At 46.8% G+C, this 16,989-nt stretch overlaps 1 long non-coding RNA gene and 1 pseudogene across 1 annotated transcript; one reads left to right on the plus strand and one right to left on the minus strand.

The window, feature by feature from the left end:
• Positions 1-7,813: 7,813 nt before the first annotated feature.
• LOC138845813 (uncharacterized) lies at positions 7,814-9,025 on the minus strand. Its single transcript, XR_011382989.1, has 2 exons — positions 8,910-9,025; positions 7,814-8,280 (listed from the first exon to the last, which is right to left on the minus strand). It is a non-coding gene; the product is annotated as an uncharacterized lncRNA (long non-coding RNA).
• A 1,742-nt stretch (positions 9,026-10,767) lies between these two features.
• Positions 10,768-11,410, plus strand: LOC138845812 (DNA-directed RNA polymerase I subunit RPA12 pseudogene; annotated as a pseudogene).
• The last annotated feature ends 5,579 nt before the right edge of the window (positions 11,411-16,989 follow it).

Consider the following 16,989-nt stretch of genomic DNA (forward strand, 5'->3'; position numbering starts at 1 on the left):
CAGACCAATACAGGCAGGTCCATTTCTGCCTCCAAAGTGGATGAAATGCCACCTGGCACACTTCTTTATGTGTAGTTCTATTTTCCAGATAAAATTCTTTTTCCAGAGCTATGTCTGAGGTAATTTACAGTGTGCTTCAAGCTTTAAGCTTATAAAATTGAACATTATGAAACGTGAATTGAAGCGAGCTGACTTGTACACGAGGCCCATTGGCACAAGAGCAGGCAGACTGTTTCACAAATCTGAAGCAGCTTGGCGACGTAGAGCAGCTGAGGTTCTCACGCAGGGTGGATTTGGAGTTCAAAGACATCAGTCGCACACAGGCTCTCTAGTCGCAGGTCCTCCGAGGCGTGGAGGCTCAGCAGTGTGGAATGGATTCACCGTGAATGATGGGATTATGTCATGTCACAGCTGGATCAACCACTAAGGCGACACAGCCCCAGCCGTTCTTGTGGCGGCTGAGGACGCAAGAACCAAAGTGAGTCTGTGGTCTGTCCCAAGTCCCCATTTAGGGCGGGTGGGCTTAGCACCCACTCCCCACACTCCTGTACCAGGGATTCTTCAGGTCACCTGCTCTTGCTTAGAACCAGTGGACCGTGTGGTGCAGACTCTGTTCTGGGCCACACAGCATCTGCCCAAACCTCTTTCTGGATAGGCTTCCTGTACCCTCTGGAGCTACAACTGTCATTCCCAGACCTGCTTTCATCCAGGAGTGCACAGTGGACCCAGGGAAAGGAAAACGCTAGCAGCTGGACTGTGTCTGACTCCAGGGACCCTAAGGCCGCTGGGTGCTAAAACTGAAGAGGCAGCATTTGAGATAAGAGAAAGGAGGCAGAAGGGCCATCCAAATGGTGGACGACAGGCTGAACAAGAAACAGGAAACAGGAGACTGGTGAGATGATCACACGCACAAAGCAGAGAAATAACTTGGGAACTGCAAGAGAAGGGGCTTGTTGAAGAGGGTCACCATCTTTCATTCCACGATTCACCTGCTTGTCCTCAAACAGAGAACAGCAACAAAGCAGCAGGGAGGGAGGGTCTTTTCATGGGGCAGCTGTGTCCCCTCTGCCCACTGATCCTAGGACTCCCATGGTGTGGCTGCCGGTAGTCATAGCTAAGCATGATCTATGGGCTTCCAGTGAGTTGAGTGACTGCAGGCCAGTTCCAATCCTGACGCATGGGCATACGCAAATGTATTAGCATTGATTGATTGTCCAGTGATGCCTGCTTGTTAATTACAACAGAGCGTTTCCCTGCACCTGAAGGAATGCCCTCATGTGTGTGGAATGGGTCATGATGTCCGCTTCCCAGGACCCGGGGTTTCACGGAGCATCTCTTATCCTGGGTGACAACGCACTCAGCTTGAAGACTACACATCGCAGGCTTGTTTGTGGATGTAGGTGTGGGACTGGTCCTGGAGCAGAGCAGGTGAATGTGGGCCTTCTGGGACAGCTGCTCCAAGGGGACTCAGCCCGTGACCTTCCTCCTTGCCACTGCCTGAATCACGGGTATGCCTGCCGCTCTACCTGAGCACAAGGATGAGAACCACGCCCTGCCGGTGGACCCGGAAGCCGCAGCAAGCCTGGGTGTCCAATGGCCTCGAGATGCAGCCATCCTAGACCTTCCACGTCCACCTCTCCTTGTGAAATAGTCTAAAATTAAACGCTTGCTCCTTTAAACTGACCGTAGCCCTTGGTACCTTATCTTACATAGTCCCGATGACCTCATGGCTTTAAAATACAGAAGAGCAGAAAGAACCCATTGCCAACAAGGAAGCAAATAGCAACAAACCGCACTATCCGCAGGCTAAGCTCACTCACGGAATCCAAGGAAAAAACATTGTCATTTGTCTGGCACTTCATGGTGGGTGCGTGGGTGCTTCTGTGAGCATGAGCACACACCAATCTTCCCTTTTTCTTTCCTTCCTTACCCAAGGTCTCGTCCCCTTTCCCCATCTTCCTTCCCGGACCCATCTCCCCTGCTCGAGGCCCCCAGTGCTCAGTCTCTGTGCTGTCTGCTTTGCCCCTGTGGACCTGTAATGAGGTGGACAAGGATTGGGTCTGGGGACAAAGGGGGTTGGACAAAGGGCCCTGTGTGCGGGGGAGAACTGGACTGAAGGGAAGAGGGGAGGGAGCTGTGAGGACCTGTTGGCTGGAATGATTGACCCAGAGGAAGGGGGAAGTGGAAAACAGAGGAAAGGGCTCAAGCAGACTCTGGAGATGCTGGGTATAGGAGATTCACATTGAAGAAAGAAATCGGTCCTTACAGCTTGGTTAAGATGTTTATTCCCAGGATAAACCTTCAGTTCTCACAGATCCCATTTTTGTACAATCTATTGCATCATTTGGTTAGCAGCTTATTTTCCATTTTCCCACCTGACCAAAGATCCCCTCTTGATATCCTGGTCAATGATGGCTCTCAGGTTTAAATAATGTGCTGAAGTCTGAACTGGTGAGCGGCAAAAGGAGAACTTGAACATGGGTCTGCCTCTACCGCCTCCTTCAGTGCCTGAAGCTGTGTGGATGCTGGAGGGATCGGACTGAGTGGAAATTAGTCCTTACCCTAGGGGATTATTGGGTGTAGCCCGTAGCCTGTAGCCTGGCACAGAATAACTCCACATAGGAAGAAGAGATCTCCTAGGCCATGTTCATGGTCTTGAAGCAGACTCTCCATGAAATTGCCTTTCTTCTCTTTAGTGATCCTATTTCTAGCGTTTAGTTGGAAACTGGTGCTTTCTGAAAAGTTGTGTCCTTCTGAATTTGTTTACTTGTAACACTTCAAAAATACTCATCGAATGCCTTCTCTATGTAAAGCGCCATGCTCTGTGACTCTCCACCCATTTGACAAACAGGTAAGAAATGCTACAGGTCTTTAGGAAGCTTGCCATTGTTGGAAGAAAAAAGCATATGAAGCATTATGCTAAGGGAGTAAAGATCATGCCCCGGCTAATCCTGTAAGGGTGACTCAAAGGTGACAGGCAGTAGGAGCATCCATCGGCATGCATCTGGTCTTCAATCTCCTTCGAAGGCGGTTTCATCCACTTACCCCTTGTGCTGTCCTTCTTTGAGTAAGCAGGGCTATTTCTCTGTTCCTGAATTTGCAGGACATTATTGTCTGTGTCCAGACCTGGGGACCATTTGTGTGAGATCAGGAAATGCACCTCACGATCTCCTTTTAAAATCCCAGCTTTCACGTGGTGTTCACTGCCAAGCCTGTGGTAGCGCCCTGCACAGGGAACTCTCCCAGGGCCAATCTCTGCTGGTAGTCTAACGTCAGGCTGAGCAGAACGAGGTGCTGCTTATCGGTGAGGAATTGGTGCAGAGGTGCCTGAAGAAATGCTGAGGGCCCCATGGGCAACAGGAGAAACAGAGCATGGGCAGGGCCACTGGAAAGCAAGTGTCAAAGACCTGCTAATAGGGATGCATCCAATAATGCTAGCCCAGCAGGTCGCCCTTACCAATTCAGTTAGGTTTTCCTTTGGGAGCAAGTGTAAATGAATAGTGGTAAAAGGCACAGATACTACGCTAATGAAAAGCGTTGCAACCCCAACTTCTGGACTTAGCAACTGTTGAGCCTTTAATAAGTGATTTCATTCCTCTAAGTTTCAAATGATTCGTCTGTGCAATGGAGAATGAAATAGCAACCCAAGTTCATAGGGAAGTTGAGGTTTAAATAACTTATGTAATATCATCTACATAGTAGGTTAACAACTAAATCTATTATATAATGTGCATGTGTGTGTAACACATAATGTAAATTAATCCCAGTTCCTGGCTTGTAGGCATTCTACGTCAGCTGTCCACTGGACACCAGGCGACAGCTGCTACTCTCTAGTCACCCTTCTGTGCCAGCTTTGTCATCATGGAGACCAGCGTATTTCTCCTCTGCAGTGAGCACACGGCTAGGCTTGGTCAGTGGTGAGTGCTGGAGGGACATTGCAAGCCCCAGGATTCCTCTCCCTGATTCAGTGTGCTGCCATTGTTGTTGCAGTCTTGCTCCTGCTGCTTGGCCATCAGCACATGTGCTAAGGCCCTGGGGCAGGGTGTAGGGGATCTATCCGAGCTGCATGCTCGGGAGCCCAGGGCCTGTGGTCTCTGGTGGAGCTTGTCACCTACCCTGGATTAGTGATCGCCTCCATGGACCCGCTGACACGGCCCCCGAGCACCCCAGGCTGCCTGGCCTTCCACCCACAAATAGGCTCCTGCTGCCCTGGCTACCAGCCTCTGTCCATCTGCACCCCAGATGGGCTCCTGGTGTCCCTACCGACGTGGGGACCACACACTCCAAGCCCAGAGCTCCTGAGGCCTCACTCAGTGTGGCTGCTGCCAACCTCAGCCCGTTGGAACTGCTTCAGTTGCTTCCCAAGGCCCTGCAGACTGGCACACTGCCTCAGCAGTGAGCAGGATCTCAGAACCCACCTCGCACTGGGAAGCCTGCCGGCCAGCGTCACCACAACCACCAGGGGGCAGTGTTCTGCTTACTCAGCAACCAGGAAGCAGCTCTGGCTTGCATCTCTGCCCTCCAGTCGGAGCCGGGCTCTCCCCTGGGCTGCTGTCTGCCCCCACACAACCCTGGACAGCCTTTGGAGTTTCCCTTACCCCTATAGTTGCTTCCCTATTTAATTCTTCTGTATTGAGCTTTTCACATTCATGTTAAACAGTCTTATCTCCAGAATGAACTCTGGGTGATGACACTATTTTAACTATTATTGATTTCAAAAATGTTGTGTTACTGAATTGGGAAACATCAGGGAATGAGACAGAGCACCTGCCCTTGGGGAAGCGGCATTGTCCGTAGGGAGACTGAGTTTGCCCATTGAGAGGTCTCTGGCTCTGAAACACACTCTCTCAAGGCTAAGTGTTCAGATCCCATTCACATCTCCCTATCTTACAAAACTTGGTGATCCAAATTCAAATATTCAAGTGTTTTTACCATAATCTTGCTTGGTCATATTGTAAAATCTAACTGCTTTTGAGCAAGCTCGTCTTTGGGCTTCATTATGTATACATTTCTGAAGGTTTTTATTTAGTGAATACAAGTTTTCATATCTACAGCTTTTGGGGATATAGTGTTTCTTCCCCCCATTCCCACTCCCCCATCCCACCTCCTATTCCCTCTCCCATTATCACAGATCAGGGAGAACATATGGTATTTGTCCCTTTTGGACTGGCTTATTTCACTAGGTATGATGTTTCCCAGATTCATCAATTTAGTTACAAATGACCAGATTTCATGTTTTTTAACCATTGTGTAGTATTCCATAAAGTACATATCCCCTAATCTCTTTATGCAGTCTTCTGTTGATGAGCATTTGGGTTGGTTCCAGGTCTTAGCTATTGTGAATTGAGCTGCAATAAAGATTAAGGTGCAGACAGCTCTTTTATTTGCCAATTTAATTCCCTTTGGGTAAATTCCAAGGAGTGGAATGGCTGGGTTGTATGGTAGGGTTATATTTAGGTTTCTGAGGAATCTCCAAACTGATTTCTGTAGTGGCTTGACCCGTTTGCATTCCCACCAACAGTGGATTAGGGTACCTTTTTCCCCACATCCTCGCCAGCATTTGTTGTTTGTTGATTTCTGTATGGGAGCCATTCTAACCAGGGTGAGGTGAAACCTCATGGTGGTTTTGATTTGCATCTCCCTGATGGCTGGTGATCCAGAGCATTTTTTCATGTGTCTGATTATGTACACGCTTTAAGTGTAGGATTTACTCTTTGTACAGTCTGTGCTTGGCTGTCTGTTCTATCGGCCACCGTGAGTGGCAGTGCTCCCTAGGCTCCCTGTTACTGTGCAGACAGTGATCCTCATAAGGTTGCTTAGCAACAGTTATTCAACATTCAGCTCCTCTCAGCTTTTACACTAAGGCAATTTGAAACCTTGAAAAGGGTGTACTATTTCAGGTATCGAGCTTTAAACTTTATTTCTTCACTAAAACAGCCCAAGTTCATCTTATAATTTGTACAAAAATAACCAATTTCTTGAAGCTCATAATACTTCCTGCATTTCTATGTTTCTGTAAATCAGATTTGGAGCTATCTGAAGCACAAAACTAGTAAGAATAGGTGACTCTGTGTTTCAGATTCACGAGTCAAGACATCCTTTTTTTTTTAAAATATTTTATTTATTTGAGAGGTAGTTAGACAGTGAGTGAGAGAGAGACAGAGAGAAAGGTCTTCCTTCCGTTGGTTCATTCCCCAAATGGCCGCTATGGCCGGAGCTGCACCGATCTGAAGCCAGGAGCCAGGAGCTTCTTCTCAGTCTCCCGTATGGCTGCAGGGGCCCAAGGACTTGGGCCATCTTATATTGCTTTCCCAGGGCACAGCAGAGAGCTGGATAGGAAGAGGAGCAGCCAGGACTAGAACCGGTGCCCATATGGGATGCCAGCACCACAGGTGGAGGATTAACCTACTGCGCCACAGTGCCGGCCCCAAGACACCCTTCTTGATCAAAGAAATTCTTAAAAGCATGGAAAATGTAGTTAGTTGAACTTGTGATTCAATAATTTTTTTAAAAAAATATTATTTATTTAAGATAAAAAAAAAATATTATTTATTTGAAAGGTAGAATTAGAGAGGTACAAAAACAGAGAGGTTTTCCATCCATTCACTCCCCAAATGACCACAACAGCCAGAGCTGGGCTAATCCGAAGCCAGGAGCCAGAAACTGCTTCTGGGTCTCCCATGCGAGTGCAAGGGCCCAAGCACTTGGGTCATCTTCCACTGCCTTCCCAGGCCATTAGCAGGGAATTGGAAGTGGAGCAGCCAGGACATGAACCAGCGCCCATATGGAATGCTGGCATGGCAGGCGGAGGCTTAACCCACTGCGCCACGTGCTGACCCTTCAATAATTTAATATGAATGCAGCTGACATTGCGCCAGTCATACAGTCCTCCCCTATCAGGCCTCCTACCGAAGGAATAAATCAGAAACTAAAGGATAATGCAAATGCAAACAAATGTCAAATGTCACTCATTGCAAAGCCAGCTTGTTGAAACACATCAATATAAAATGGTGCTATGGGCTAGAAAGTAGGGAGCTTTATAATATAAATAAAACAATGGAAACACAAATGTAGCAAGTATATTCTTACATGTTAAAGAAGTTCATGACATAAATTCAAAACTAAAGGGATTGGATTATGTTAGAGAGGAGCTAATTATGCTAAAAGGGAAAACTGGTGGATCTCTAATAAAATTATTTTCCCTGCTTTGTTGGATTCTTTTAGAGTATGTCCTTTTTTTTTTTTTTTAAGTTCACACATTTTTATTTGAAGAGTAAAGAGACAGAGCTGCCATCTTTTGGTTCAACGCTCCCAATAGCCGAGGCTGGGTCAGGTCAAAGCCAGGAGCCTGGAATTCAGGCCAGGTGTCCCGCGTTGCTGGCAGGGACCCAAGTCCTTGAATCAGCATCTGCTGCCGCCCAGAGTGTGCGTTCGCGGAATGTTTCTTCAGAAGCGACTGTGGGTGTCCCAAGTGCAACTGAACCCACTGGGTTTAATTCATTCAAGGTTTATTTTGATGCTGACTTATGTCTAATACAGCCGTGGAATTCAGTGAGAGAAACCCATCAGAATGCCCCGCACTGCTTGCTTAGATTACAAGTGCCCAGGCCCCGCCCACCAAGAATAATCAGGAGCCCCGTGTGATGATTTACAACTGTAAGATCCAACACGTTACTCAAAGGTGAAACTTCCTCCTTCAGTGACGCCCAGTGTGCCTTGTGTTGGTTCCAGTGCAAAGGAGTTGCATATCCTATGCATATTTATTCCCGTGATCTCTAGCAAGGATCTCCAAAAGCCCATCAGAGTCCATTCATTTTTTTTTTTAAGATTTATTTATTTACTTGAAAGTCAGAGTTACAAAGAAAAAAGGAGATGGAGGGAGAGGGAGGCAGGGAGAGGGAGGCAGGGAGAGGGGGAGAGGGAGAGAGGGAGGTCTTCCATCCACTGGTTCACTCCCCAGATGGCCACCACAGCCGGAGCTGCGCCGATCTGAAGCCAGGAGCTTCTTCCGGGTCTCCCATGTGGGTACAGGGGCCCAAGGACTTGGGCCATCTTCTGCTTTCCCAGGCCATATCAGAGAGCTGGATCAGAAGAGGAGCAGCCAGGACTCGAACTGGTGCCCATATGGGATGCTGGCACTGCCTGTGGCGGCTTTACCCACTGCACTACAGCGCTGGCCCCTAGAGAGTCCATTTAACTGTTCCGTTTCATCTCTGTTTCCTCATGTCCCTTCCTTGAGCAGTTATATTTTGCACTTCAGAAGTTTTCACCAGCTTAAAACTAGAAGTTGATGAGGAACATGAATAATTTGAAGAGAAAACACACATATAAAATCAGCCAGTTTGGAGTCTAAAACATTGCTCCCAGGACCCCCGAGGCCTGCAGGTACCCATTTCCAACCTCAATTGGCTGACTGTCATTTGCTTGCTTTTCTTCATAGCTATCCCACTCATGTGTGCATGTTGCAATATTGTCTCATTGTCTGCTTTTCAACTTTGTACAAGTGGACTCGCACAACCTGTATCTCTTTGAGTTCTTTCAGCCAGTAGTATGTTTCAAAAAATGATAGCTCATGCAGGTTAATTGCTGTATTCCATAACTTTTTATAATTCTATGGTTCAGGGCCATTTGCACTGTTCATAGCTCGAAGCTGCTGAACCAATTCTGACAAACATTCCTGTGTTGTGTCCTGGTCCGAGGGCTCGTGTAAGAGTGTTTAGGACTGGTTTTATGGTTGGTAATACAATATTAATAATAGCAGTAACAATGCCAGCAAATGCTTTATAGTGTTTATTATGTTCAGGTATTGTCCTCAGCACTTCATATAGATTCATCTTATCTCCACAACAACACCATACGCAGAAAGTGTTTCTTGGGGTGGTGAGGGAGCAAGAGAGGCAAAATCTTACCTGCTTTATGTAGAAAGCCACAGGCTCAAGGTCACAGAGCAAGGCCGATGGAATTCAAATCCAAGTCATTGGCAGCAATGTCTGTACTCAGCATTAATGCATTAAGATCAAAATAGTGCATTAGCATTATGCAGAAACATCTTCAAATTTAGCATAAATTGTTAAGCTGTTTTCCATCAACACTCCCACCAGCAAGGTAAGTTTCTGTTGGCAGACTTTGTTCCTTCGCTCACTCTGGAAGTTGCATAGTACAAACACTTCATGATTTATATTGGCATTGCTCTGCTACAAAGAAAGCCAAGGGTTTTCTTTTGTTTACTGACCATGTAAGTTTCCTTGTGTGTGAATGTCTTCATGTTTTCTGCCTGATTTCTCTTGGCTTTGGCCTCTTTCTCGCTGATATAAGAGTTCCTTAGATGTTCTGTGGGCCATTCTACATGTTGCAACTCTCTCCATACTCTAAGGCTCGAGTTTGCATTCTTTACTGCCTTTGATACAAATACGTAATGTTGGGGAACCCTGCCACCCATGTGGGAGACCCAGATGGCTTTGGCCTGGTCCAGCCCTGTCTGTTACAGCCATTGAGGGAGTGAACCAATAGATGGAAGATCTCTGTCTCTCTCACTCTCTCTGTAACTGCCTTTCAAAGAAATGTCATTTTTTGTTAAAGTGTGGCACATCACTTATTTAAAGTGACAATACACTTGTATCCTCTCTTCCATTCCTGATACAGGTTATGTGTTTTTTCTTTCTTAACCTTGCCAGAGGTTTATCACCATTAAGAGTGTTCCCAAAGAATTAATCAAGAATTAACTTGATTTTAAAAATTTCTCCTCTAATCTTTATTTCCTTCTATTTTTTAAGATTGTTTTGGTTTTGTAGTTTATTAAAAAAGATGTTTCTCTAATAGCCTTTCTTTGTTACTGCTAGACACATTGGTTCTACCAACTTCTTTCAAGTAGTTTTAGTTGCAACCTATAAATTTTATATAAAGCATTTTCTTTTCAAAAAATATTTATGGAGCCAGTACTGTGCAGGTAAAGCCACCACCTGCAGTGCTGGCATCCCATATGGGCACTGGTTCAAGTCCCGGCTGCTCTACCTCTGATCCAGCTCTCTGCCATGGCCTAGGAAAGCAACAGAAGATGGTCCAAGTCCTTGGGCCCCTGAACCTGTGTGGGAGACCCAGAAGAAACTCCTGGCTTCTGGCTTCAGATCATACAGCTCCAGTGGTTGCAGCCATTTGGGGAGTGAACCAGTAGATGGAAGATTTCTCTCTGCCTCTGCCTCTCTGTAACTCTGCCTTTCAAAAAAGTAAATTTTTGAGGACAGAGGTCCTGCATGGGAATTTTAAGAGTTGTATTATAACTATGCCTAAGTGCTCCCAAAAGATGTGTCATTCTTGGGTGCTTTGTTAAAGTTAAGTTTCTTTTTTTAAAAAAAAAAAAAAGTGAAATAAAAGTGAAATTAACTGCAAGATGCAGTGACTCTGAACAGCCCTTGTCTTGACTACGAGGAAGTTTGTTTTGTATGTTTTTTGTTGTTGTTGTTGAGCTTTACTTAGTATAGAGTTGGTCTTCTATGTATAAAGTTAAACGAAAACAGATCTTAGTGGAGAAGGGGACTGGGAATGGGAGAGAGGAGGAAGAGGGGTGGGAGAGCAGGTGTGGTGGGAAGAATCACTGTATTCCTAAAGCTGTACTTACGAAATGCATGACGTCTATATTCCTTAAATAAAAGATTTCTTTCGGGTCGGGGTGGGGGGGACTGTATGAGATACAAGAACTTTGTTCCATTTATATAAATAAAAAATTAATAAAGTTTATTTGAAAGGCAGAAATAGAGGAGAGAGACCCGGCCACTCTCGCCTGCCCTGGCGGGGTTCCGAGTCGCCGGCTGGTTGCTTGGTGGCCGAGGCCGGAGACCATTCCGCCGCGTGTCCGTCATGGACGGCGCCAGCACCTGCCCCAGCTTTCAGTCGGACTTGGATTTCTGTCCGGATTGCGGCTCGGTCCTGCCCCTGCCCGGAGCTCAGGATACGGTCGTCTGTACTCGCTGTGGCTTCTCCATCCACATGCGGGACTTCGAAGGGAAGGTTGTGCAGACTTCCTTTGTGTTCCACAAGCTGGGGGCAGCCGTGCCTGCTGCGGCAGAGGAAGGTCCCGAGTTCCAGGGACCCGTGGTTGACAGGCGCTGCTCTCGCTGTGGCCACGAGGGAATGGCGTACCACACCCGGCAGATGCGCTCAGCCGACGAGGGGCAGACCGTCTTCTACACCTGCACCAGCTGCAAGTTCCAGGAGAAGGAAGATTCATAATCTTTTTTCTGGGCAACTCTACAAATCTTCCTTGAGAAGCAAAACATATTGGTTCTTAGATGCCTTGTCCATTGGATATTAGTTGCAAAGTTTGGCTCAATCATCATGTGGGGACTACCATTGTCCCCAGAGTACTTCTACCTCTAGTTGAGTTTACTTATTAAAGTTGTATTTTTTCTAAGAACTCTACATGTTATTTATAATTTGTTTTATCCCAAAGGAATTTAAGTTTTCTGAGCTACATTTGTATGAAAATGGCCACGAAAAAAGAAAAGACCAAAAGACTGGAGCCAGAAATTAGGCTAATATAAAAGCAATTGTGGGGCCGGCAGTGTGACGTAGCAAGTTAAGCTGCCATTTGCAGTGCCAGCATCCCATGTGGGAGCTGGTTTGAGTCCCGGCTGTTCTACTTCTGAGCCAGCTCCCTGAAAGTGCTCCTAAGAAAGCAGTGGAAGGTGGCCCAACTGCTTGGGCCCCTAGTCTTCACATAGAACTCACTGGCTCCTGGCTTTGGATCAGCTCAGCTGCCGCCATTTGGGAGTGAACCAGCAGATGGAAGATCTGTCTCTCCCTCTTTAACTTTGCCTTTCAAGCAAATAAATAATCTTTAAAAAAAAAAAAAAGAAAGAAAGAAATAGAGGAGAGAGAGGGAGAAATCTTTCATCCACTGGTTTACTCCCCAAATGGCTGCAAAGGCTGGGGTTGGACCAGGCTGAAGCTAGGAGCTTGGAGTTTCTTCTGGATCTCCTGCATGGATACAGGGTCCCAAATAGTTGGGCCGTCTTCTGCTGCCTTCCCAGGCTCATCAGCAGGGAACTGGATTAGAAGTGGAGCAGCCAGGTCTCAAACAGGTGCCCATATGGGATGCCAGCATCACAGGTTGAGGCTTACCCTGTCATTTTTTTTATTTTTTTAATTTTTTTTAATTTTTTTGACAGCAGAGTAGACAGTAAGAGAAAGAGAGACAGAGAGAAAGGTCTTCCTTTGCCGTTGGTTCACCCTCCAATGGCCACCACGGCTGACGCACTGCGGCCAGCGCATCGCGCTGATCCAAAGGCAGGAGCCAGGTGCTTCTCCTGGTCTCCCATGGGGTGCAGGGCCCAAGCACTTGGGCAATCCTCCACTGCACTCCCGGGCCACAGCAGAGAGCTGGCCTGGAAGAGGGGCAACCGGGACAGAATCCAGCGCCCCGACCGGGACTAGAACCCAGTGTGCCGGCGCCGCAAGGCGGAGGATTAGCCTATTGAGCCACGGCGCCGGCCATTACCCTGTCATTTTAATATAAAACATTGTTATTCCATATAGACTCACCATATCTACAAACTTCTTTGTCTTTTATTCATTCTTTAATCCTTGTACTGCGTAAAGCATATCATTTAGAATTTAGTAAGAATCTAAGTGGCAACCATGCTCACGTTTTGTTCTCTGAAATGACCTTAGTCCATCGTCATTCTTGAAATACTTTCTGGGGATCAAATTTCAAGTTGGAAACTTCTTTTATCAACCCACTAGAGTCATCCAGTGGGTTTCTGACTTCCACTATCGTTAGAAGCCAGGGAAGGCCCGGCTGCGAGGAAGAATCACCAGGTACTTGTCACCACTTGGGCCCCTGCATCTTGCACTGCAGCAGGAGTACTGAGACAGAAATTCACACCACAGATTCTATCAAGTGGCTTTATCGCTGCTGATAGGCTGCTGCCCTTTGCTGCCTGGATACACGACCAGCCCGTCGTCCAGGGGTCAGGAAAGCTGGCCGGGGCGGACAGTCTCATCTGTGCACACCCCACTTGCACGGCAGCTGAGGGTCCCTAGAAAGCAGGCCATCGTGGGCTCCGTGTCCCCAGGTGAGGATGTCCTGACCTACAGGGGACGGGAATGGAGCCCAGGCTGTTCTGGACAGTTCCTCCTGATCCCAGGATGTTGCATTCCCAACACATTTTTTTTTCTGAGAATGACATTGAGAAATAGGGAAAGAATGGAGTCACCGAAACTATCCAAGGACATGTCCTTTCCACTTGCTCGTGTTCCTTTTAAGGTTATCTGTGACTTCTGTTTTGGCTTCTTCTGCCAGATTTTTTTTTTTTTTTATTAGAAAGAGTTACACAGAGAGGAGAGAGAGAGAGGTCTTCCATCCACTGGTTCACTCCCCAAACGGCCACCACAGCTGGAGCTGCACCAATGCAAAGCCAGGAGCCAGGAGCTTCCTCCAGGTCTTCCCACAGAGGTGCAGGGGACTATTTTCCCAGGCCTCGGCATAGAGCTGGATTGGAAGTGGAGCAGTCAGAACACGAACCGGCGTCCATATGGGATGTGGCACTGAAGGCAGCAGCTTTACCCACTATGCCACAGCACCGGCCCCTCAACCAGTTTTTGCCTTGGGCATGCTACTAATTCTCCAAGGTGCGTCTAGGTGATTGTTCCTTATCTATCCTGCTTTGGATAAATCTGTAGATTGGTGTTTCTCATCTATATATATATATATATATATATATATATATATATATAAAACTCAGCAAATGTATCATCAAATATTGCTTCCACCCTACTATCCACTTGAAACTATGAGAGGTATATACTATAGATGCTTTAGCTTTTCCTCTCCAGTCTCCTACCTTCAAGCTCCTCTTCTGTGCCTAATTCTGGAAAACTTCTTCTGTCCTAAATGGTAGTCACTCATTCCAAGTCCACCCAACCCTCTGTTAAACCTGTCTTTTGAGATTTATGTTTAATTTTCCCCACATCAGTTTTCTTTGGTTCTTCCAAACCTGGTCAGATTTTATAATTTTCTTATAGATATGTTAAAGCAATTTATTTTTAAATACACAAAGATATCTTAGACCACACACAGTGCCTGGCGGGTCTGTCTTTGCTCCCTAGTCACTGCTACCTTTCATTGTGGAATTAGCTCATCTATTGAAACTTGAGGCAACTCCCTTTCCCAGGAGAACTGTGACCCTAGTATCCTCCAAACATTTGTGTCCATCTGCCAGACATTCACTCTGGAGCCACGCTGTGCTACGTTCACAGCCGAAGCTGTCTCAGCACACAGATGACTCGGAATGGGGCAGGCCGGCCATTCTGCACAAGACAGCAGGTTTCCTTCCAGCCCACTCCTACCCCTGGGTGCAGTTCTCAGGGTCCCATCTCACAGGGGCTCCCTGCTTTACCTTCTGCCCACTGAGTCTCAAAGGAGCCTCAAAATTGGAGCTGAAATTCACCCTCAGAGGTTCACTTAGCAATACCAACTCGTAATTATTTAACCTCTTAGGGTATTGAAAGCTCCTAGATGCCTCTCTCAAATTCTAAGTTTCAGTATCCAACTGGAAACTGCTAAGATTAGTATAGTCTGTCACATTACTGAAAAAATGTGTGAACAAACCATGTATTTTGTAGTCTCTTTTTCTCACTAGTGTTAGACAATTGCCTATTTCATTACAAATTATTTGGAAACCCAAATTTATTTAATTATGCATGTTATCACAACTCATTTCACCTTCCTGAGGTTGGAGGGTTGTTGGCTGTTCTCAAATTATCACTCTCTCAAGTATCATTTTTAATAACAGGTTCACATGAAAGATTTTTGTCCACATTGCTGAGTATTTTTTCTAGATGACAGAATCTTAGAACAGGTTCCAAAGTAATGATCATTTTAATGTTAACACATGATTTCTAGTTGATTTTCCGTTAGCTATGTAAGATTCTTCTCAACTACCAGCAACGATAAAATGCCAGTTGTAGCTGTAACCTGGAATACACTGATTTAAAACAGCCAGGAACTCAGCTTCTGATTGGCAACTTGGACTGGGGTTGGCCGGGCACTTCTGTTGTGGCGGGGCTTACTCCTGTGTCAGCAGGTGGCTCACGGCTGGCTGGTCTCTGGTGGCTTCAGCTGGGTTAGTTCACTCCGTTCCCCATGATCTGACTCTCTTGTAAACCAGTACAAGCTGGTGGGTAGATGGGCAGGTTCCCAACAGTGTGAGTGTGTGAAGCTCTGAGGCCCAAACTCCAAGTTCGCAGAATGTCACTATCGCTGTCTTTTGAGCCAATCAAGTCACAAGGCAAGAGGAGCGCTGCAGAGCTGGAAAACAGATGGGGTGACAGAGTCGCTAGTGCGGCACCCTGACAAGGGGCGGGGCACAGATGGGTGACAGCGTCGCTGGTGCGGCACCCTGACAAGGGGCGGGGCACAGATGGGTAGTGCGGCACCCTGAGAAGGGGTGGGGCCGGAAGCAGTACAGAACGGTGTATTCTACAGCCCACCACACTGTGTTGTCAGAATTAGTGAAAAGTGAGAGGTCTGTAGCGATCTGCTGAAATTTCAGTTGAATCACAGAATTCTGAACGCGTGAACTGGGTACGTGTTAATACCATTCACCACTGAGAAGGAAGAAAGGGAAGTTTGATTCCAGATATGAGTTGAAAATACCAGTTCAATCTGAATTTCTAACACAGATCTGAATTCAGAAATGAGATTTAGGTTGGTAGTACAGATTTGGATGTGAAGCTGATATTTTGAAGTAATGGATATGTAATGCAGGAATCCAAAGGATGAAAACTCAGAAAACATTATTGCAAAAACTGGAAAACTTACAGGAGAATTAGGCAATATAAAAAGCACTAGTGGTTTAAAGGCAGTAGAAACTAATGAATGCTATCAAACCTTGGCAGATAGCATGAGTCTCAGCTTGGCGAACATCCCTGAGTCTGGCAAGTGAATGATTGCCTTGGGAAATGCAGCAGAGGAGGGAAAAGCAGAGAGAGCAGGGTTCACTTGGGGCTGGCAGAAGTGACAGGTCCCAGAAACCAGGGCAGATTGCAATGGAAATGAGAGCAATAGAAGGACGTTAAATTAGGGGAGCCAAGGCTGTGACCAATCCCTGACACTCCCCAGTCCAACAGTTCACAAGCTTCCTCAGCTTAGACCCTCTCAGTGTCAGCATGTTCACAGCACATCAAGGAAAAGGCAACAAAAGCCTGTTTTATTCCTAAAGCCACGCGAACAGCTTCTAAGGATTTATGCCTTAACTAGCACCTGCTGGACACCAGCTTCATTCTCTGCTACGATTATGATTTCTGTGTCACTCGCCTCACCACAGCCACCACTGAGGGCTGCTCAGCTTCAGGAAGACAGCATGTGCCTTCAGCTAGCAGCATGTTACCAGTCACCAGGGGAGGCCGCTTCCCAGAGCGAGTCTCATCTCAAGTCTTGTGGGTTCTTTTCCTCAGCTTAGTGTAGAAATAAAAAGCCAGGAAACAATTTACAAAGAGGCAGAAACTTTTATTTGGCAAGTGACAGAGAAAGCGTCGGTCCCAGGGGAGAGCAGGCGGCATGCCCGAGCAGGACACTGGCTTTGAGGAAGTGTCCTGGGTTTTTAAGGCATTACTGTTGTCACTCTGGGGGGGGGGGGTGTACCCATTGGATGGGGGTTTCACATGCTGTATGCTGATGGGCTTGGGGCTCATGGAGACAGCAGGAGTCTCCTGGAGACTGTATATTCTTAGGGGCTCAGCCCCCTCATCTGCTAGCTCTGGGTGAGACTGCAACCAACTTGAAGGCGTGGTTTAAAACCGCAAGGTCCCACAAGAGAGACAGGGTCTCCTGAGCCCACCTGACTCTCCCCAGGTGCTCAGCCCCTGAGTGAAGATGCCACCCACCCTGAAGGAGTGATTAAAGCCACAAGGTCACACATGCAGCACAAGGAGCTGTTGGTGGGGGAGATGCCAGTTGGCCTGGAGACAGGCTTTCCGGCCACAGCGGACAGC

This window comes from Oryctolagus cuniculus, chromosome 16, assembly GCF_964237555.1.
Source record: "Oryctolagus cuniculus chromosome 16, mOryCun1.1, whole genome shotgun sequence".
NCBI classification, from domain to species: domain Eukaryota; kingdom Metazoa; phylum Chordata; class Mammalia; order Lagomorpha; family Leporidae; genus Oryctolagus; species Oryctolagus cuniculus.